Source organism: Salarias fasciatus (genome assembly GCF_902148845.1).
Source record: "Salarias fasciatus chromosome 23 unlocalized genomic scaffold, fSalaFa1.1 super_scaffold_20, whole genome shotgun sequence".
Taxonomy (NCBI): Eukaryota; Metazoa; Chordata; class Actinopteri; order Blenniiformes; family Blenniidae; genus Salarias; species Salarias fasciatus.
In genome coordinates, this window is record NW_021941230.1 from 15,858,608 (window position 1) to 15,880,625 (window position 22,018).

At 48.0% G+C, this 22,018-nt stretch overlaps 1 pseudogene; it reads left to right on the forward strand.

The window, feature by feature from the left end:
* The first annotated feature begins 16,673 nt into the window (after positions 1–16,673).
* Positions 16,674–17,234, forward strand: LOC115383896 (microsomal glutathione S-transferase 2 pseudogene; annotated as a pseudogene).
* The last annotated feature ends 4,784 nt before the right edge of the window (positions 17,235–22,018 follow it).

Below are 22,018 nucleotides of genomic sequence, written 5' to 3' on the forward strand. Positions count from 1 at the left end.
TTCAAGAGTGATGATATTGGAGTGTTTCAACGGACTAGCTGACTTCTTCCCTAAGCTACAGGGGGGTACAAATTATTTCAGGGGATACACTTTCTACCGGGGGTAAGTACCTTGGCACAACCCCGGGAGAGCATGAAGTTTGTTTGCAGAAAGGAACCTGATTGGTCCAAAGTGTGTCACATGACATGAGAGAGATACAGCCACAGAGAGCCCTGATCATTCAAAGGCAGCTTTTAAACTCAATGGAAGTTCAGACCTCTATTGAAATGCTATTTACAGTTAGATACGAAATTTGAATGGTGCCTTTTTCACACATTCCAAAAAAATGTGATTAATTTAGTGTTTCCTGTTTGTATTTTTTTTCATCAAGTGTTAATTAATGTGTTCAGTTTCATAATAAACAACTGAACATGCATCTTAAAGTTCCATTCAGAGACAGTGACATATTTAAACACATTTTTCAAAGGTAAAGCAATAGTTAGTTTACCAAGTAATTAGTTCGCAGCAGAAACTAAATCTGCTGGAAAACAAGAAAGAATTTTTTTTTTTTTTTTTAAAGTCAGCAAAACATACCTGAGCAGGTGAGTTTCAGGGTGTGAGGGGATCTCCATGATACCACACAGTTCCATAGATCAGATTGAGATTGAACACATTCTGAGTCGATTATCCACATAGATTGCTGTGACACATCAGCTGGTTGTACAGAAACAGCAGAGCCACAGTTCAGATGTTCACAGATGAGAGCTGCTGTCTTCATGGTGAAGTCATCGTTCTGCACAGGTCTCTGTTCAGCAAGATATTTCAGCTCCAGACTTCCTGCACAGCGACTGGCTCCTCCCACCAACCTGAACTCATTGACCCCTGAACACAGAGCAGAGAAAGAAGAGAGAGAGGATGGAGTGAGAGTGAAGAGAAGAGCAGTGGAAGCTGCAGCTCCTCTTCTACCTGAGCAGGTGAGTCCAGCAGCTTTACCAGGTGAGCAGCTGCTTCTAGCTGAGCCTGAGCTTCTACAGTCCAGCAGAGCAGACTCATGGCCTCCACACTGGAACTCTGGGCTCCACCTGGGAGTCTGCACGTCTCCATAGAGCGCCCCCTGCAGGACTGAAGGAGCCCCGCAGCCCAGCTCCCGACACACCACCTGTGCATCCTGCAGGTCCAGGTCTGCTTCACACACTGAGGACCAGGTCTGGTCAGACGGGTTAGTCTTCACCTGCAGTCTGCCTGAACAGCGACTGGATCCATTCAGCAGCCGCACCGAGTCTGAACACCAGGGTTGGGGAGGAACGCAGTACATGGAACAGAGTTACGTAGATAGGATACAAAATAAGTGTAACTGTAATCCTTTACCGTACATGAAAAGTAAAGTGTCATCTGGTTTCAGGTATATCTGATAAAAACATAGATCAATGATCAGGATTACACTTGAAAATCAGATTGAATTACAAATGAGCTGTCCACATTGCAACACTTTACAGCACAAACCATAACAGTACCATAGAGTATCAAGAGTCAAAGTCACAGATATATAACGAGCAGTAATGGCAGTAACTGCTTCACAGTTTTACTCCAGACCGTCTGAATGTAGACCGCCACTCTCAGGACCCTTCCTTCCAGACCTCCACTGTAAGGACTCCTCCACCATCGGTCCTTCAGTCTCAGGACTGGAAGTTGATACAAAGCCTTTCAAAATTAAAGCAAGAATACGGTTTATTCATTGGGGCTTTATTTAAAATTGACTATACCTCAAGTCAGCTACATATTTTCCAGTTTTCCATGTGACCATGCTGTAATTCTTGGGGGGTTATTTTATGTCTAAATATGTAATTGTCAATTATGTACATTGTTCAATTAAAATGATTTTAGTATTTCTATTATGTTTCCATTATAACTGGATAAATTCAAGAAAATCAGGATCAACATAAAAGTAACATGAAAATACAAAACGGCATTACCAACGTGGGTTATTCTGCTGATAATCAATGCAAACTGAAGTACAGCTGTTGTTATGATCCCCTTAAAACAGTCTTACTTATTACTGCATTATTTACTCCAGGCAGTATTTTCCTTTAACTGGTTAGAAGGACAGCTGCTAGTTTAGTTTGCTCTACATATTGGTTTTCTACATATTGGTTTTCAAATAATACATCAGTGTAACTCCACCCTGTGAGGGCAAACTGGTTCAACACTCTAACCTATTTGACTGTTGTTTGCTTCAATACTATTATTGTAATGCAGCCTCCTGCTATGTTGGAGCCATGTATTGATTTGCTTGTCATTCTTTTATATAGGCATATAGTATATTATGCATTTACAATTCTCACACCTCATAATTCATTCAACAATTCCTTGATATTGTTCATGCTGCTCTTACCTTGAGCTGTCAGACCAATGCCAATGGAGGTTTAAGGGCTGATTAACTTACATGGATCTATTCAATTCATTGAATGACTGATTATCTAGTTACATGACGCAGAAAGACAATAACCTCTGTTCCAGGAGAAAACAGCATTTACATACCAAACTTTCTGACTTTCTCTTTGCACTCGCAGTATGCTATGGATCCTCTCTGGTCTTTAATCTCTTGTCTCTTTTGTCTTCAAGAGACAAAAACTTAAAATTACTTCTTTGTCATCTTCATCAACAGATGATGATGACAAAGAAGTAAATCGACCTTGTCGTCTTGACACTTCGGCGGGAAAATGATCAATACATGCTTCCAGTATTTTCATTTTTATTTTTCAAAGTTTCGTATCAACTTCTGGACTTGACAGTGGGGACCTGTCTGCAAGGAAGGATCCTGAGAGTGGAGGTCCAGGTTTGTTTGTTTTTTTTCTTGTTTTTTTTTTTTTTTTTCTTTTTGGTTTTTAATTGCTGGACCTGGCAGGGGGACAGAAAGTGAAAGAAACAAACAAGCAAACAACAACAAAATGGGGTGTAGAGAAGAAAGTGGGCGCAAGGATACAATGTTTTTTTTCTTTTTTTACTCCAGATAATCGGCTACTTCACCGACATAAAGATATGACAGAGGGCATTCTACAGACTTTTGTTGGAGAGTATAAGTGGTATTAAACTAAGGGGTGTAAACTGAGGATCCAGGTATGAAATTACAAGTGAATCAGGAGAGGCCTACTGCCTAATGCAGATCACCATTAGTCAAACCCACCACAAGAAAACGAGGTTAACCGAGTCCACAGGTAGAATGTGAAGAGTGATTAAAGATCAGTGTGATCATGCAAATGTGATAGTGATCATGCATATATGACCACTGACCCCTGAGAAGACCAGAAGCAGGCCAGAGAGGCCCTCAGGGCCCAGATAACCGGTGGCCATCCGAGAGCCCAGATCCGAGCTGCTCCCCCAGGCAGATGTCCACGCACCGGTCCAGACGAGGGCAGAAGAAAGCTCTGGCCGGGACCCCCAGTAGCTATGGGGCCTGGGACCCAGGGAGCCAAGACTGGCGGGAGCGCCCCCCATGCTCCAGCCATCTACCCCCAGATCTAGGGCATCACAACCCCTCAAATCGCACACGCACACGCACACACACTTAACCCAAACACACTCACATTCCCGCATCATCCATCCATCATGTCCTGTGGGTGACCCCCCTGAAAGGCAAGGGAACACTGTGGGGTTCAGTGGGCTTCAGTTCAGTGGGGTTCACATCCAGGATACAAATAAATGTAACCGTAATCCATTACAGTACATAAAAAAAATATGTAATCTCGTATCTGATAAAAACACAGATTAAAGATTGGGATTACTTTTGAAAATCAGACGGAATATAATTGAATTACAACATACATACGCGTCGCATACATTGTGACATTTTTCAGCACTTTACGGCATTTTATGGCACAAACCGCCACACCATAGATCGTTAAACAATAGACGCTGTAGATTTATAAAGGATAGACTTTGGGCCGCCCAGGGCATTGCAAAGATGTCAGACTTATATGATGAAAACGAAACCCTTATGTCTTTTGAACAGTTAAAAGCAAAATACAATATTCCTATAAAACATTTTTTTAAATACTTGCAGCTTAGAAATTTTATTCTTTCCAGGCAGAAAAACAATCTGACACTCCCAACTTTAACTACTCTTGAAGACTGTGCTTTGAGGGGGTTACACTCTAAAGCCCAGGTTTCAATTCTGTATCGGATCTTTGTAAGCAAATCCAAAGAATCATCTATTCAGTCTCTTCAAGCATGGAGAAAGGATTTATCTGAAGGAGTAACAGAGGAAGAATGGTCACAAGCTTGCGTATTAGCTCAGACCCAATCTATTAATACTAATTCAAAACTGTTACAATTTAAATGGTTGAGCAGGTTATACATTACACCTGTTAAACTACACCGATTTAACCCCTGCATACCCGATTTCTGTGTGAAATGTGGGGATCAGAAAGGCACACTTTTTCATTGTATGTGGGAGTGTCAGCATGTTCTATCTTTCTGGGGAAAAGTGGTAAATCTTGTGAGTGAAATTATAGGCAGGAAAATTCCTCTATCTCCTAAAATGTGTCTGTTGAATATTTATCCAAAAGAATTTGTGGTTTCTAAAAAAGTGAAATCTTTGCTAAATATATGTTTACTAGAGGCTAAAAGGTGTATTGCTTCATCATGGAAATCAGAGACTGTTTGTACAGCTTCACAGTGGATGAAGGGATTGACTTTCTATCTTGCTTTGGAAAAAATAAGCTACACAGCAAAGAACAGACTTGACAAGTTTCAGGAAATATGGACTCTCTTCTATAAATTTCTTGAGAAAAATAACATATCTGTTGATGGCTGGATGGATGACTGCTGACTTTCTTTGATTGGTTTTTTCTGTTCTAAATGAGCAACTGCCTTCCACTATAGTTTCTAATGTCTTTACTGTTATTTCATTCGGTTATTAGAAATGAGGTGCCTCGCTGTGTGTTGCGTGTTTTCTTTTTTTTTTTTTTTTGTTTTTTTTTTTTTTTTGTTTTGTTTTGTTTTTGCTGTTGGTCTGTTTTTTGTATGTTTTGTTAAAATAACAAAAAATTAATAAAAAAAAAAGGATAGACGCCGCATCGACAGCTATCTTGGAGCAGCCTCCCGCTCTCCTGATATGTTTAACCGTGAATGAAACAAGCGTTGCCATGGATTTTACCACCTGCTGCTGGAGTCATGGCTGCTCCCAGGGAGAGAAGCTCTTCCTCTGGCAGGAAACTTAGACACCATTTTGTATTTAAGTCAGATGAGGCCCAGAAATTCTCGGCACGATGTAAATTCTGCCTCCCAGTCAGAGCCAGATTAAGACCCTGATGTGTCCCTGGGCAAGTTCTTTCAAAGTGCCCCCTCTAAACTAAAATTCTGACGCCTACAAAATCCTAAAGCACTTATTGCCCCCCAAAACACACATTTAGTGTTAGAACAGGAGAAAATACCCTAGTCTAAGCTGATCTATGAGCCCTCCGGTTGCATAGAAAGTAACCCACTTTTTGACTCAAAGAAAGCAACCACTCTGAAAACGTCAAATACTGTACTTGTAAAAATCTTGAATTTGGGTAAACATATAAAGGAGGCTAAATAACAGGGACAGTGATACTGAAAGCAGTTCAAAACTTTTTGCTTTGATTATTTCATTGCAGTCACAGTTCATGGACAAAAAAAAAAAAAAGATAAAATCTGAAATAATCAGCAATTTGCCTGAAAATGCTCAAAGCATTTTCATGACAACATAAAGTCATTCTCACAACAAGAAAAAGGACTAGTTCAGAATTCTAAGAGAGACAATTATTTTTACATGTCCATGTTTCTTAAGTGCAATTTTGCAGTACATAAAAAAATAATAATCTAATCACGAGTTAACAAATGTATGGGAAATGCTCATAAGTGCAAACATAAAGCCCATGACATGTGGACCATTATTGTTTACAACCACTTTTTATCGGTTCAACCCGGTTACAAGAGTAAGTTCACTTCTTCTCTTTTACTGAAAAAACGGTGCATCGCATCATTGAACATAATACCACGTCCTGCCGGCTTTTTCTCACAACATGCAGAGAGAGCCTGCACTTCAGGGGCCCCTCTTCTTCTGTGGTGTCTGTGTAAAATAAGGTTGAACATGCAAACAGCACACCTAGTGGCATGAAGTGCAAATGCAGTCATGGCGTCGTATGGCCGAATATTGGCTGTGTTCGAATCCGCATACTGCCTACTACATCCTTCCATACTCATATTATCCATCCTGCATCCTGCTTACTCAGTCCATCAAACAGTATGCAAAGTGTTTACACTACAGCATACTACATAATAACCCACAATGCATTGCACTCCTCCCTGAGCAGAAATCGACCGGCTAAAGCTGATTTCACTTTCGCTCTAAACTCTTCAAATGTATAACTTCATCAAGATTTTTTTGTAAATTAGGTGACAAAGTGGTGGTTTAGAGCCCAAGTGTGTCGTTTATTTGTCCGAATACCAGCCGTTTATAATTTTGTTTGGACGAATTCGGCGAAATTCAAGCCAGCCGCAGTGAGCAACGCACTTCCGGTTATTTTCACCAAAATAAACCACCCCTTTCCCTTTCTCATGCAAAAAAAACCTCAGTGATAAATCTGTGCTTTTACTTTGAAAACAAGAAGCCAATCTTTCAGCAATATATCTCGCTTAACATCACCGTTTGGACCGGTGTCCCGTTAACGGACCAGTTATGATGCTTTACCGACGGAGAGTTTTTTCAGCTCTTCAATAAAGATCGGCTCGCCGTCTTCGGTACATCATGGTCGCTTTCAACATGGACTTGTTGTCAGATGTGTTTTTTTTTATATATATAGGGCTGCACGATTATGGCCAAAATGATAATCACGATTATTTTTGTCAATATTGTAATCACGATTATTCATCACGATTATTCATTATGTTATGTAAAACATACCTTTTTATTGCATTTTTTTGTGTCAAATTGAAGATGTGCGTCTTCAGCACTTCAGCGAAGTCTGGTGTGCATGCGCACATAATTGAAGATGTTTTAATTAGAATCTAAACAACTATTTAGAACCATGTCAATGTTGTGAACGATCGCTTTCCCTTAGAAACGAACATATAGACGCGCCGACTGTGAGTTTTTACAAACGTTTGACCAGACCTCTGTTCTGAAAAGAGCCGGATTATGACTTTGGAACCTGAACGCCTCACAGCTGAGCGACCGTCACTTGCTGCATTCTAACCCCTGAGAGCAACACGATGATCACTGAACAACAAGCTGAAGATAAAACAACAAGAGAACAGTAAACAGCCACGCTAAACCCAGAAATGAAACCTACCAGAACAATGATTCCCTCTTTCTCTCCAAGCCGCTGCTACGCCGCTCACATCCTGAACTGTCCGTCAATAACAGCTTTTCCCGTTCTGTCCGAGACGCTCAGCATTTACATCTTCTTTCCACCGGTACAGAAGTTGAGATGCGTTCCATCGACTGATGTTTGAGCATGAAGGAATCGTTCAAAGCCAGCTACTTCATCGGTGGCTAACAGCTAAGCTAACAGCTGACTGAGACACCGCAGTGGCGTCCATCAGCAGCTACTTTTACGGAGTGTCCCTGAAGGCAGCAGGAGCTACACGGCTCAGGTCGCCCCCTGGTGGTTGGCTGATTGTTGGATTAAAAAAGTGCTTGATTTGACACGCAACAGAGCCCGTTTATTCAATTTAAAAATCGCCACGATCATCTAAATTTAATCGCAGCAGCCAAAATCGTGATCATGATCAAAATTCGATTAATTGTTGTTGGGGACGCACTGATGGACAGACCCAGCTAAGGCATGACCCGGAGTCATGTTGTCTGCGAATACTGTCCCCCGTCATGAAGGAGACATGACCCCCGCTGTGGTGGAGACGCAGCAGACTTTGAAGCTCTCTAGAACAAAGAGAGAAACTTCTTCCTCTCAGCAGGAGGCCACTGCCATCTTGTTCCCCAGAACCTGAGATGGCTGCCCATCTCCTCCACCATGTGCTCAGAACAAAGAAACCCACATGTAATGGCCTTATCTCTCCTCACAGAACAAAGAAGTCAGATAAGGGTGCAATACCACTGCCAACCTCACGAGGGCGCTCGTGAGGCTCCTCCCCAGAGCAGCGGAGGGAGGACTCAGATCGCCTTCTGATTGGCTGAGCGACCGCCACTCAAAAGTGGAGATCCCGCCCTCCATCTTCAGAGTTCTAAAAGAATTTTATCCAGGAAGGACGCACAGCCGTCCCTCCAACGGATTATATCCGGTACCTAACGGACCCGCTGGCCGGGACTTTTGGGACCAGTTTCTCTTCACCGGTGAAGCCCCTTCTCCCAGCGGAGCAGAACGGCAGGGACTCCCCCGGAGCAGACCGAAGACACCGGCCGGACCACGGCTCAGAGCTCCTCCGTTCTCCTCCCCCTGCAGCCAAAACCCAACTGAGGACCCGGACAGAGGAACCGGGACTTCTTCTTCCACGTGGATCTCTCCAAGAGCCTGAGGTTCTGTTGGACGCAACAGAACCCGATCGAGATCAGAGCGACGGCTTTGATCTCCCCACCGAACACCTCATCAGCCACAGGACCCACAGCGGCGGAGAGCCGCTCGTTAAAGCCCCATCACACAAGGTTTGAGACCTGGGCAGACTTTAGGCAGCTTAGATAGTGGTGATGATTCAATGCTTGTGTGTTTTTATTGTGAACCAGGACTGAAGCCGTTCATGATATATGCATTGCTGTTTCCGTTGTTTCCTTCCTTCACCTTGCTCCGTCTCTCTCTCTCCTCGTGCGCCCCTGTGCGCACGTTCACGAGCACGCGCTTCCTCCCCACAACCCGCAAGATGCTGGCTCGCCCTGCATCTGTGCGTGTGAGGTAGGAAGACAGGCTCATCTTCCTCCGCCTTTCCTCTTTACTAACCCGAGAGTAGTATTTGAACAGCGCGGTAGACCTCGAGTCGAGAGCACGCACGCGCGCCACTCGCCCGCTCGCTCTCTCTCTCTCTCTCACTCTCTCACTCCGCCCCTCCCCGCTACCCCTCCCGTGGTAGCCGGACAGGGACCGTCGCCCCGCTCCCCCTCAGTTCGCGGAGCCCAGACCCGGGACCGGAGAGACTCCCCCGCTCTCTCATCCTCTCTCCCTCTCTCTCTCATCTACGCAAGCGTGGATCGCGGGGTCCACAGATGCGCCGCCCGTCGGGCGTTCCCTCATCCTCTCTCTCCCTCTCTCTACCGCGAATGCGGACACCCACGTGCAGACTCCTCAGCGATCCGGACATTCACGAACACCCGAGCGTGACCCGAGTCACGCCTACTTCGTGAGTGACTCAGGATCGACTCCTGTCGCTTAGGGTGGCCCTCTGCCACACACACACACCCACGCTCACGCCCACAATCACACACACACACACACACACACACACACACACACACACACACACACACACACACACCCACAGGACTTGCAAGTTTGAATGTTTTGTTTTGTTGATCATGTGTTAATTAGTAATAGACATTGTTAATAAACGCTCATTAACTGAACTGAACGATTCATGCTTCTTTGTGGATGTCTTGTGACAAATGCCCATGGTTGGACAGTCTATGCGCGATCTCACACCTTCTCTGATAATTTAACGGTTGTTTATCCAAAGATTAACATCCATCTTAAATTATCTTTCCATCTTTGAGACTGAAAATTGGTAATGAATGTTCCTCTGACGAGGTGGTGCCCCGGAATTATCAATTAAATAACCCACAGGTTTATTTAATGCATAATTCACAACTTCCCTCAGCTCATTTTCTGTAATTTACCCATTTCCAGTAATTGGTAATTTGCGGCATTATTGATTAATTAATAACACCTTGTTAATCAATAAGTTAATGGTTAAATCACTCGGTGGTCTACTCCATTCCCAAATAGCTGATTATTTAACATTATTAACGAATAAATAACCATTTATTCTGATTAATAATAATTGATGTTGGGTTAAATTACTTGGTGCTTCACTTTAAACAGTTTATTATGCCATAATTGATTGTTATTGGTGATCCACTGTTAATGGCCTGCCATTATTAATTGGTAAATCAAAATTTACCCAAATTAATAAGTAACTAAATTACCTAAAGTAATCCATTACTCTCAGTAATCAATACTTTAGTAATTTATTCCCAATTACCAATCGTAAACCCCAACATTGTGCAGCCCTATATATATATATATTTTTAATCAATGTCAATCCAATCAGAAATCTCGTAACATAACATACCTACGAGCACAAAAATTGGAGGGAAAAATATATCTAGAAACATACTCAGCTTGCTAAATGTACATCATTAAGAAACAATCATTGTGAACTGAATAAAGTTTATTCAAATTTCCGTTGCGTTGCATCTTGGGCAATTTTAGTATGAGTAGTGAACTCACGATGTCTACTCAACATTTCTAGCGAATGCAGTATGCATCCGGGAACTTCTCGCATACTCAAAATCGCATACTGCCAGTGTAAACACACTGCATACTCAATAAGTTAGTATGAGTAGTAGGTAAGTATGCGGTTTCGAACACAGCCGTTGACTGCATGTAATGCATCACGTTGATGCAAGCCGGGTAGTCGTGGGGCCCCATTAGGTAGGTTCCAGACGTGTCATTGTAGATTATCCGGGGATTTCAAGTTGTGTCGCTGATATCTGCCGTCTGTCGGGGCCCTCCTACGAGCAACTAACCGCTGAGCACTCAGAAAGGGCCCCATGAGGGGGATTTTCGACATGCTGTCGTTGCAGCGTCTACTGTAGCGCCTTTAATTTGTCATTGAAATTTACTGATGTCAGCCGTCCCTCGGGGCCCCCTTCAGCTCGGGGCCCTAGCCAGTAGAGGCGCCTCTGGCTGGAGAGAAGCAGCTGCTGCTCATTCCGCCTCGGATTTAAACAAACAAACAAATAAACAAAAATCCTCGGCAGTAGAATTCACCACAAGAGGGCCCGTGGGTTTTCATAATCCACCAACCCTTTGTAAGTTACGCCTCTGCTCTGGTTATGCGGCTACTGCTGTGTGTCCCTGTAGGTCTCGGGCCCCTGGGCAATTGCCCAGTTGCCCTAATGGTTAATCCGGCCTTGCTCCCAGCTGTGAAAATGCTCTCAGCGTCCAGGGATTCATCATCAAACCTGAAGAAACATCTACAGGTATGAAACACACCCGAACTCACAGTGAAGCTAAAGTGTTCTTAGCCTGCCAGCTTAACCTGTCAGGGACCTGCTGCTGAGAACCACAGCCTCCCCAGCCTGAACTCAGAAGAATCTGATGGAGGCAATATTACTGCAGCCTTGATGGAGGATTTACTGGAGACTGAACGTTTCCTTCGGTCACTGAGGGATTAATGAACTCTGAACTCTTAACTCTTGAAAAAATACTCTGCATGGCATACCTGAACACAAAATACTGCTTCTCACTACAGCATTACAGTTATACAGCAGATTGAGTATATGATATAAATGTCTCTTAATCATTGTCAATGCGGCTCCTGGTGCTGCTGGTGTTCTGTAGAACTACTGGAGGAACAAAGTTTGAGCTGATGGAGCTGATCCTGAGTCAGAAAGACAGAAAGTCAGATTCTCAGTAGGTTAGAGTTTAAAGGTCATTCTGTTGGCATTAATTGGGGCGAACACACAGAGTTCAGCAGAGCATTTCGTGTTTGCTTTATGTTGTTGTCAATGACACATTGTAATTGTCTATGTCTTTATTTTTATGTTTGCTGGTGAAGTCATCTAAAAGTAATCTGGTGCATTACTTTTTAATTGAAGGAATTAGAGTAATTTACTGATTACATTTTTTGACATGTAACTTGTAACTGCACCAAATTACAATTTTAAAGTAACCCTCCCAACCCTTGTGACAGAGATACAGCCCTGATCATTCAAAGACAGCTTTTAAACTAAATGGAAGTACAGACCTCTATTGAAATGCTGTCTACAGTCTGATACCTTAAAGGAGTCATATTATGCAAAATTCACTTTAAAAGGTGTCTTATTTAAAAAAAAAACACACCTCATTTCGCTTCTGCAAGGTCGCTCTGCTCGTCCAGCCACATTTATCTGTAATTTACAGTACTTCCAGCAAGGATGGTTTGTTTTTGATCTCAAATGAGTGCTTTTCTTCATCCAATAGTTCCTTCTGTTTGGTTCATTCTATATAAAAACAGTAATTTCCGCGTTTGCTACTGTCTGGGACCCTGTTGAGCTGATTCTCTCCTCCCGAGGCAGCGGAATAACAACATACAGGAAAAAGTTTACGTCCGTGAGGTCGTGCACTGTTTTTTATTTTGAAACTTCCGATGCAACTTCCTGTAAGGTGCTTTCTTAACGACAGCTAATTTATGAGGTGGGCGTGGCCAGATGCGTTCAAATTCATCACGGAAAATAGGCTGTCAAAAACAGGCTGTTCTGAAGAAGGCTCCTCAGAGCCACTTTTTAGACTGCTCAAACCCCGAACATAGGACGAATTTGGGGCAAACAAACTTATATACTATGTTTTTAGGTGTCTGTGACCTATATGACGCGACTGAAAAATAACATAATAGGTCCACTTTAATTCGACTGCTGTCTCTCCTCATGTCATCACTAAGGCTGTCACTTTAACGCACTAATTTAATTAATTCCATGCAAATTAATCCGTTCTAAAATTTATTGCACGATAAATTATAGCACATGAACATTTTAATGTTGGCCCTTTGAATCACCAATACATGGCAGTGGTATGTCACTTAACGTCATCTGTCGAAACAATCTAAACTGCGGTGACAACAGGAATGGACTCCATGGACCCTGTGAGAGAAGCAAGCAAATCTTTGCTAGGACCTTTGAATTTACAAGAAAAAAAAAATGAAGACGGGACAGACAACCAAATCACGGTTATTTGTAGCTTATGTAAAAAAAGAATTTTCTCATCACTGAAGCTGCTCCAGCCTGACGTATCATTTAAACGCCAAACACGTCGGGACAAGTTCCACCGTTAATGTTGCGAGTGCTACTGTAAGCTCACTGCACCAGCCCACGCTTACAGAACTTCAGAAACGAATGAGCAAAGCCACCACAGAAAAACTGTCGAAACTCAATTGGAAAGTGGGTTGCTGGTGACCGCAGGCCAATTTCAATCGTGGAAGACGAAGGGCTAAATGAGGCGTTTCAGATAGCGTCGTCGGATGTAACTTTCAAGCTACTTTCAAGAACGACAGTGATGAAAAATATTCACCAGTTGTACAGCGATGCGCAAAAGAAGAACTGTTGGCAGGGGCCCCACCACGTCGCATTAACGGGGGATTACTGGACTTCGGTGAGCAATCATAATTACTTGGAAGTCACAGAACACCTAATTGACCATTAGTGGAAACTTAAGTTTTTTCCGTGAGCAAAACGGTGACCCGTCATTACGCTGATGCATGTGTTGAGTAGTTTGATGCTGTAACAAAAGAATGGGAAATCAAAAATAAAGTAACAACCATAGGAATCGATAGTGGTCGCTGCAGCACGCCGGCTGCCTTTCGAGCACATTCCATCTGCTGTACACATGCTGCAAAGAACTATCACAGTCTGCCTTGAGGACAGCGGCTTTGACACGGCCCTGGCAAAGTTCCACAAACTAGTAGGGCATTTCAAGCAAAGCCCTGCGAGTACAAAAGAACTTCACCTGCGGACAAGCCAGAGAGCCCCTGATGCCATGTGAGAGACTCTTTTCCATTGCAGGTAACGTCATACAAAAGAAGAGGGCAGCCGTACACTCAGACAATGTAAACAAGCTTGTCTGTCTTAGCAACTGGCTCAAGAAGACAGAGTTGACAGATTCTGTAATGTTAACTGTTGCCCCCAGATCCTGCAGTGGGCTTTTGGGTATGAGTTGTTATGCACCAGATACTGTAGCTTGTGATTTGTATCACCCTCCTGGAAACATTGTCATGTCTGTCATGGCTTTTTGTTCTTGATGTTGCCTTATTTAGAGGCATGCTGTTCTTTCAGTATTTTGAATTGAGTGAGCTAATAAAAATAAGATTTTACAAATAGTCTGTTTTTAGTGCATTCATTTGATTAGTCATGCACTACAATTTTGTGATGTCCTAGAATTCACATTCTTTATTTGGGAACTGAAGCAGATATCAGATGAAAAACGTGATTATTTAATTACAAATGTGGTGATTAATTAAATTTTTTTTAATCACTTGACTGCACTAATTGTCACAAAACATTTGAATAGATTGATAGTGCGTTCACACCGGACGCGTTGCGGGCTTCATGAGCGGCGCTTTTCTATGCAAAGTCTATGTGGACGAGCGTCGCAGAGCGGCAGAGGGCGGGGCGGCGCGTCAGGAGCGTCGACTTTCGAGCATTTCGAGCGTCGATGCCCACGACGCGCGTCCCCGGCGTCAGGAGCGTCGCTTTTTGAGAGCCTGGAAAACTGGACTTTCGACGCGCTGCCGCTGGGCGTCAACCAATCAGAGACGATCCCTCAGGTGCTACGTCACTATGAGTGATCCGAGGACCGATGCGGGCCAGCCAGTGTTGCCAACTTGACGACTTTCTCGTTAAATCTGGCGACTTTTTTTGTCAAAAGCGACTAGCGACAAATCTAGCGACCTTTTTTGATGCTCTGGAGACATGACAGGACGTCTCGTTCCTGTCGTTAATGAGCAGCGGGTGCTGCCGTGAGCCCCTCCCCCATCCCAAAGCACTCACAAGCGGTCAGTCTCAGCAGCAGCCCCCTGCTGCAGTCAGAGCAGAGAGGAGTAGACCAGCCAATAGCGACTTTTCCAATGACGACGCGGTCTAGCTTTATTTAACAAATAAAGCCGAGCCACTCTCCAGATGCGATCCGCCATAGCTGGAAACAGAAATCAGCCTCCTGCACGCCAATAAACTGACGCGCGTCGCGAGCTTTGTGACCACCTGGTGTCAAGCGTCATGCTTGAAGCGTCACAAGCGTCAGCTTCGAGGCGTCCCAAGCGTCGACGACGCCCGCCACGCGTCTGGTGTGAACGCACCATAATGGAGTGTTTTCTGTTGGTAAATTATTCTGACAAGTGGTCATTTATTTCATTCATCATATGTTTATAAGATTTATAAGAAAAAATGAGTAGTTACTAAACGTAACTCCAGTTCTACGAGTGTGTGCGTGCCCACCTACGGGCTTCACTATTGGTACTCATCTCTGGCACCAGCCAACCACTGAGAAAAATCCAAAACCGACGCGCCAATCCCCTACACGCGCTGGCACACTGCCACCCCTCAGTCAGTCAGTCAGTCATGCTCCTGCGTTGGGGCTGGTGTCCCGTCCCATTGCGTAGAGCCGACCAGAAAAACCAGGTGTTTCCAATACAGGCGATCTTGTGCCAGCAGGTCTGCATCCTTCACGGTAATTCCATGTTGTCGGAGGTCGTCCACAATCAAGTCGAGCCATCGAGTGCAGGGCTTGCCTCGTGGTCGTCTCCAGCCTGCGGCCTTAGGGTCAAACTTCAGAATGGCTCTTGTTGGGTGGTCAGGGGGAAGACGAAGAACATGCCCGAACCAGCGGATGCAGCGTTGTGCAGCCAGGCAGGAGGCTCTGGGCTGGTTTGTGCTGGCTCTGAGTGCTTCGCTGGATATTCGCTGTGGCCACCTAATGTTCTCGATGGTTCTGAGAGCCCTGCTATCAAAGCCATCTATTCTTGTGGCCTGGGTCTTATTTAAGGGCCATGTTTCAGAGCCATATAACAGAATGGAGAGTATGGTGGTGTTCTAGATTTGGAGCTTCGCCATGCATGAGATGGCTTGGTGCCACCAGAGTGATTTCCAGAGAGACTGCAGGGCAGAGGCTGCCTGAGCTCTCCTGCGGAGAATCTCTGGTTTAAGATCCCCGTTATCTGTCACTGTGGCTCCCCTCCCTCTGGGTCTTGGCCTTGATGTGGCAAGGGGGCTTGTGCGTTCCAGTGATCCTGGAGAGCGATACCGTCTGGAGCTTGCTCCTGGTAGAGTCACCCTTGGTGGGACGGTCTCCAGGTAGATTCCAGACAAACAAAGACCCCAGTGAGGTGGCAGGCCCACCAACCGACTACCCTGTGGAGGGCTAACAACTCACCCATGAGAAACCCCCTTCTGGTATGAAACTGATTAGAAAAATAAGCCCGACTACCCAACACTGTAACAGACCCCAGCCACGTCCCTCATCAAGGGGATATAATCAGCGCACGCCTGCTCCACTTCCTTCCTCTGAAACAGCCAGTAGAAAAGGAAGTAAGACAGCTGGGCCTGCAGGTAGGTGGGCACGCACACACTCGTAGAACTGGAGTTACGTTTAGTAACTACTAATTCTACTTTGTGTGGTGCTAAGCCCACCTACGGGCTTCGCTATTGGTACTCACCAAGGCGGAGGCTGTAGGGATGAATGTACTCCCAGCTGGCGTGCTGACAGGATTGGCACGGGAAAAAGGAAGTAGGCAGGCCGTACATCCAGAACAGCCACATCAACTTGCAAGACACCAGCGGCAGGCAGCCTCGCACTGAGGCGCTGCCCACAGACATGCCTAAGCACCGTAACAACGGCACACACATGCCGGCGGAGACAAAGTCACAATGGCAGGTGGTAAACACACCCAGTCTGGATCCCCCACAAGGAAGCAGAACCCGGACTGGATGAGAGCCAACACAGTTAAGCGACAGAACTCCTGTTCTCACAGAAAACTGACATGGCGGGCTGGCTGCCATGTCTCTTCTGTCTGCTCTTCAGATGGGGTACCTGGCCCGGCGGGTGGGGTGGTCCCGGATGGCCCACAAGGTGCTGCCTCCCGCCGTCACCGGACCGCCGGAGTTCGAACGGGCTTTCCGAGCACATCAGAACTGTGTGGAGTTTTACCCGCTCTTCCTGGTGAACTTGTGGACCTCTGGCCTCTTCTTTCATGAGCCGACTGCGGTCGCAGGAGGACTGCTATATATGTTCGCGCGGCATCTTTACATCAACGGCTACGTCAAGGCCGCCAAGAACAGGTTGCCTGGCTTCTACCTGACTCTGGCCGTCCTCTTCTCTCTGGCTGCTCTGGCTGTTCTGGGAATAACGCGTGGAATCCTGCACGAGTACTTCCACATTCGTCTCTTCAAGTTTTAATAGAAACAGAAAAAACAGAAGACGTCAAATAATCTGCAAAAACGTCTGAGAAGACAGACCTGCCTCTGTCCTTTATTCCATTTACAAGGTTCCTCCATGTTCCCACAAACCTGTTTACTTTTTAAATCTGCTCCTGTTTTGAAGCTGATCTTCCTCACCTGACGCTCCAGGTGATCTCAATATAATTTGATGCAAGTGCTGACTATTAGATTTTTTGAATAATAATAGTGGGCGAGATGCTGGGAGGACAGCGGGGCTCCACGCCCCCTGGCCCCGAACCTCACAAACAGCTGGTCCGTAGTGTGAAAGCCAGCTGTGCGCTTAACGTAACAAAGTAGAGCCCTGACCAGACACAGCAACCGTAGTCCAAGGTCGTCCCCTGATGAGCCAGGCATCGAGCCAAGTGCCGTGATCCGGATCACTCTCGATCGAAAGTCCGAAGGGATCATCTTGGGATGAAAGGCCGGGTTAGGCCAAAGATGCACCAGTCCCCCATCCTGACTGAACACCATGCAGGACGGACAGACCAACAGGGCGCAGAGATCCCCAACCCTCTTGGCGGATACCAGCGCCAACAGAAGGGCAGCCTTGAAGGAGAGAAAGCGGTCCTCCGCCTGCTCCGAAGGCTTGAAGGGGGGCCCCTTTACACCATCCATCATCGTGTGGAGGTCCCATGAGAAAACCATATGCCTGGGGGGGGCGGCCGCATCCGACACGCCCCACGCAGAAACCGCTTCACCAGCGCGTGACTGTGCACAAAGAAGCGGCCGAAGTCATCATGGCCCACCGCAATGGCCAATGCAAACACTGCGAGAGTGGATGCAGCGCGACCACTGTCCAGCAGAGCCTGCAGAAACTCCAGCACCCCGTCGATGGCGCAGGAGACCGGGTCCCAACCCCGCTCCGAGCACCACGACATGAAGAGACGCCACCGAGACCTTTAAGCCTTGACAGTAGAGGGGGCCCTGGCGCTCTGGATGGTGGAAACCACAGCCGGGGGGAGATCTCGTCCCACTAGTCTCACCCTCTCAGCTTCCAGGCCAAGAATCTCCTGCCCAGAACGGGGCGAGACTGAAGGGCGCCCCCTGCCTTCAGTAAAGTGTCGGGCCAGTCGGGGATTGGCCACAGGTCTCCGACTGCCAACTGGACCAGGTCCGGGAACCAACTAGCACTCGGGGTGTCTGGGGCTACCACAATCATGTGGAGGACCTGCACCCTCACCCTGTGCAGGGTCAAGAGGCGGGCCAGAGGAAATGCACACAGGAGGCCCGGAGGCCAGACCCTGTGCGCGAAGGCGTCCACCCCGAGAGGGGGTTCGTCTGACAATCTGAGCAAGAACCAGAGTAGGCAATGTGCATTCTCTGCATTGGCAAAAAGGTCTGCCACCGGGTGACTGAACCTGCACCAGAGTTGGGCTGCCACCCACGGGGACAGGCCCCACTCATCGTGGAGTGGGCCTCCCCGGCCTGTCCGTGCCGACGTTGAGAACCCCGGGCACGTGTTGTGCTCTCAGAGAGGACAGGTGCCGGTCCGCCCACAGCAGGATCTCCGCCGCCTTGCGATGAAGTGGGGGGGAACCGCGTCCCCCCCTGCGTGTTCAGGTACGCCACCACCGTGGTGTTGTCCGACCTGATGAGCACATGGTCCTGCAGCCTCGCACCGCTGTCATTTCCAGCACATTGATCTGAATGGGCATGTCGTTCCAGGCACCGTCCACCACGAGGTGGCCCAGGGTGCCTCCCTATCCTGCGAGAGATGCATCCGTGAACACTTCAATGTGATGTGACACGCAGCCCATGGGGACTCCTTGCAGAAGAAGAGCAGGATCCATCCAGAAGAGGAGATCCTGATGCACCTGGGGCGGATTAGGACCTTCCTGTGCCCGTCCTGTTTCCCCAAGAGGCGGAGGCGACTGAACCACCGCTGGACCCTGCACATTTGCAGAAGGCCCAAGTGAAACCAAGCGGCACCCAGCATATGGAATCTCCTGGTGGCTACATGAGCATTCAGGACCCGCAAATCCAGGATGGGTCTCATCCCGCCGCTCTTCTTGGGAACCAAGAAGTAGGGGGAGTAAAAGCCCGAATGTTCCTCTTCCGCGCACAGTTCCGTAACCTCGCCCCGGAGTGGGAGCGAGGACACCTCTGCTTCGAGAGCAGGCGCCCTTGAAGGGCATGTGAGCTGCGTACGAAGGATCCCATTGAAAAGAGGTGGGCTACACGCCAACTGCAGGGCGTAATCACATCACAGCATCCTGGACAGCCAGGGTGAGAGCAGACCCAGCATCACACACCATGTCTGGAAGTGGAGCGTCAGCGGCTGTACCACGACCATGGCCGAGGGAGGCGACCCACCCGCCCTCGGAAGACGGGGGGCCCCTGGCAAAAGGGCTGCAGACAGGGCATCCCAAGAAGCGGCGTGGGCGGCTGCCTTCAGGGCTGCGCACCAGCGCTTTGCTGTTGCCGAAGCTGGCGGAGGCAGTGTAGTCCCGAGACACTTCGGGGCGTTAGCCTCGCCGATGATGCTGGAGTCCGAGTGCTCGACGGCGGGGACACAAGCCGGCATAATCCCAGCACTCTGAAGCTCCACTGCGCTCACACAGGGAGATGCAGGTCGGGAACGCAGCCTGGGCCACTTACCAGCTGACAGAAAGTCATCGGAGGAACTCCTCTTGTGTGTCATGCTCAGCGTGAGGGCGGACAGGCCCGGTTTGCCACTGTGATCCACTCCCACGGCTGCAGAGGGAAAGTCGGTGAGGGATCAGGGGGCCCGGCGCTGAGCGCGCCGCGCCCCTCTCTTGAGGGAGCGGCGTGCCAGCAGCGCTGCTTCAGGCAGTGGTGGGAGACTTCCGGCGGAGCGAGCGCGACGGTTCCGATGCTGCAGGCACGCTCCGCACAGCTCTGCGAGGCAGGCGTGGCCGGGGGCTGCTGCTTGTCAGAGAGCCTGGGCACCGTCGTGAGCGCGTCGCTCATCTTGACACTCCGCTTTATGAGGCAGCGGAGGGAGGGAGGGAGAGAGCTCTGCTGGGCTCGACATGCTTCAGTCATGCAAGCGCGGCGAGACAGGGAGGATTGTTGCTCTTTAGTGATGCAACGGGCCTGACGGCCTTTAATAGTTACACTTTTCACAACAGAGGATGCAGGCAGACGAGCAGACGGGGCGCTCCACGACTCGGGAGCGTGACTGTCTCGGCTGGTCAGAGCCCCGGGAGGAAGAGGACCAGTGGGCAGCTGAGCGGGTCTGGTCAGGTGCTGTGGTATCCCAGGGAGCAGACCTCCGTCGTTCTGCAGGCTGCCTGCGCTGTGGATTCAGCAGGCAGACGAGCAGACGTCCTGGATGTCTGGACCGAAGAGGGAGGAAGTCGACAGGGGAAGCCCAGGACTCCCCTCTGGTCCCGTTCAGCGAGGGAGGAGAGGCCAAGCCACAGGTGCCTCATGGCAAGCTGGGCGCTGGCCATGGCACGGCCTCCGTTGATGGCAGTAGTGCGGCACATGCGCATCAGGACCTCAGCCATGTTACGGATCTCCTCGATGTCCTCCAGCGATAGTTCTGACTGCTCGTGGCAGAGCTTATCGATGGAGCCTAGGAGAAAGGTCATATTGTTAGCCAAGGCGAACACTTGATTGCCATTAGCATAACCATGGTCCTTGAAGGCCGCCATGCGCCTGTCTCTTTCAGACGGCAGGATGAGTTTTCTGCCGAGCCACAGAGGTGGAGGTGGGTAACAGGCAGAGCCTCACGAGTCCTCTATCATAGGTACTCCGGAGACCGGCGGCCAGCCGTCCACACAGCAGTACTCACGGTAGCCCTTCACCGCCCCCTTGGCGGTGAGCGGCGCACACGTCACACTGCACGTTGGTCTAGAATGACGGCACAGCGGGACACAGCACCACAGTCTGGGACCGAGCTCATGACTGGGTTGCTAGCCCGAGTGCGAAGTCACGGCTCTGGAGGCTGCGGTGGGAGCGCCAGGCCTATGCGTCCGGCGGGGGGCACTCATGTGGCTGGTTTTTGAGAATGTGGAGAGGGAATCATCGTGCCGAGCAGATTTCTCCGATGCAGAAGAGCTGCGGCAGCTGAGGAGATCCCGACCCGACTCAGCCCAGTCAGTGAAGGAAGCGGGAACGGCGGTGAAGTCTGCGCCGGCGTCACCCGGGGCGGGAGTCGGTGAAACGGTGCCCATGAACGTCGCTCGCCGCCGGATTCCTCAAGCGGCAAGGCGAGGCAGGCAGGGCAGGATGCCTGTTGGCAGTGATGCTGCCAGCCGAGGCAAGTGAAGCAGCGTTCGTGGCGGTCTTGCTCCAGGAGCACTGTGCCACAGTCGCAGCAGGAGAACGGCCCGACGCCGGATGGCGACTCTTCGCGGGCCGACTTGTCCATCTTAAATCTTAGTCTTGAACAGAGCTTCGAATGTTTCAAGTGCTGAGAAAGAGGAAGGAGGTGGAGCAGGCGTGCACTGATTATATCCCCTTGGTGAGGGGGGTGGCAGTGTGCCAGCGCGCATAGAGGACTGGCACATCGGTTTCGGATTTGTCTCAGTGATTGGCTGATGCCAGAGGGGAGTACCAATAACAAAGCCCGTAGGTGGGCTGAGCACCACATGAAGTAGAACTGAACATGCTTCTTAAAATTCCATTATAAGGGGATCCAGGTTCTTTGAGATATTTGAACACATTTTTTTTCTCCAAAACCAAAGCAATAGTTAGGAAATAAATCTGCTGGAAAACTTGTAAGAAAATATTCATTTTCAAAGTCAGTAAAACATACCTGAGCAGGTGAGTTTCAGGGTGTGGGACGAGTTCCATGATAGCACACAGTTCCACAGATCAGATCCAGATCGAAGACATTCTGAGTCGATAAACCACATAGATTGATGTAATACATCAGTTGGTTCAAAGGAAACAACAGAGCCACAGTTCAGATGTTCA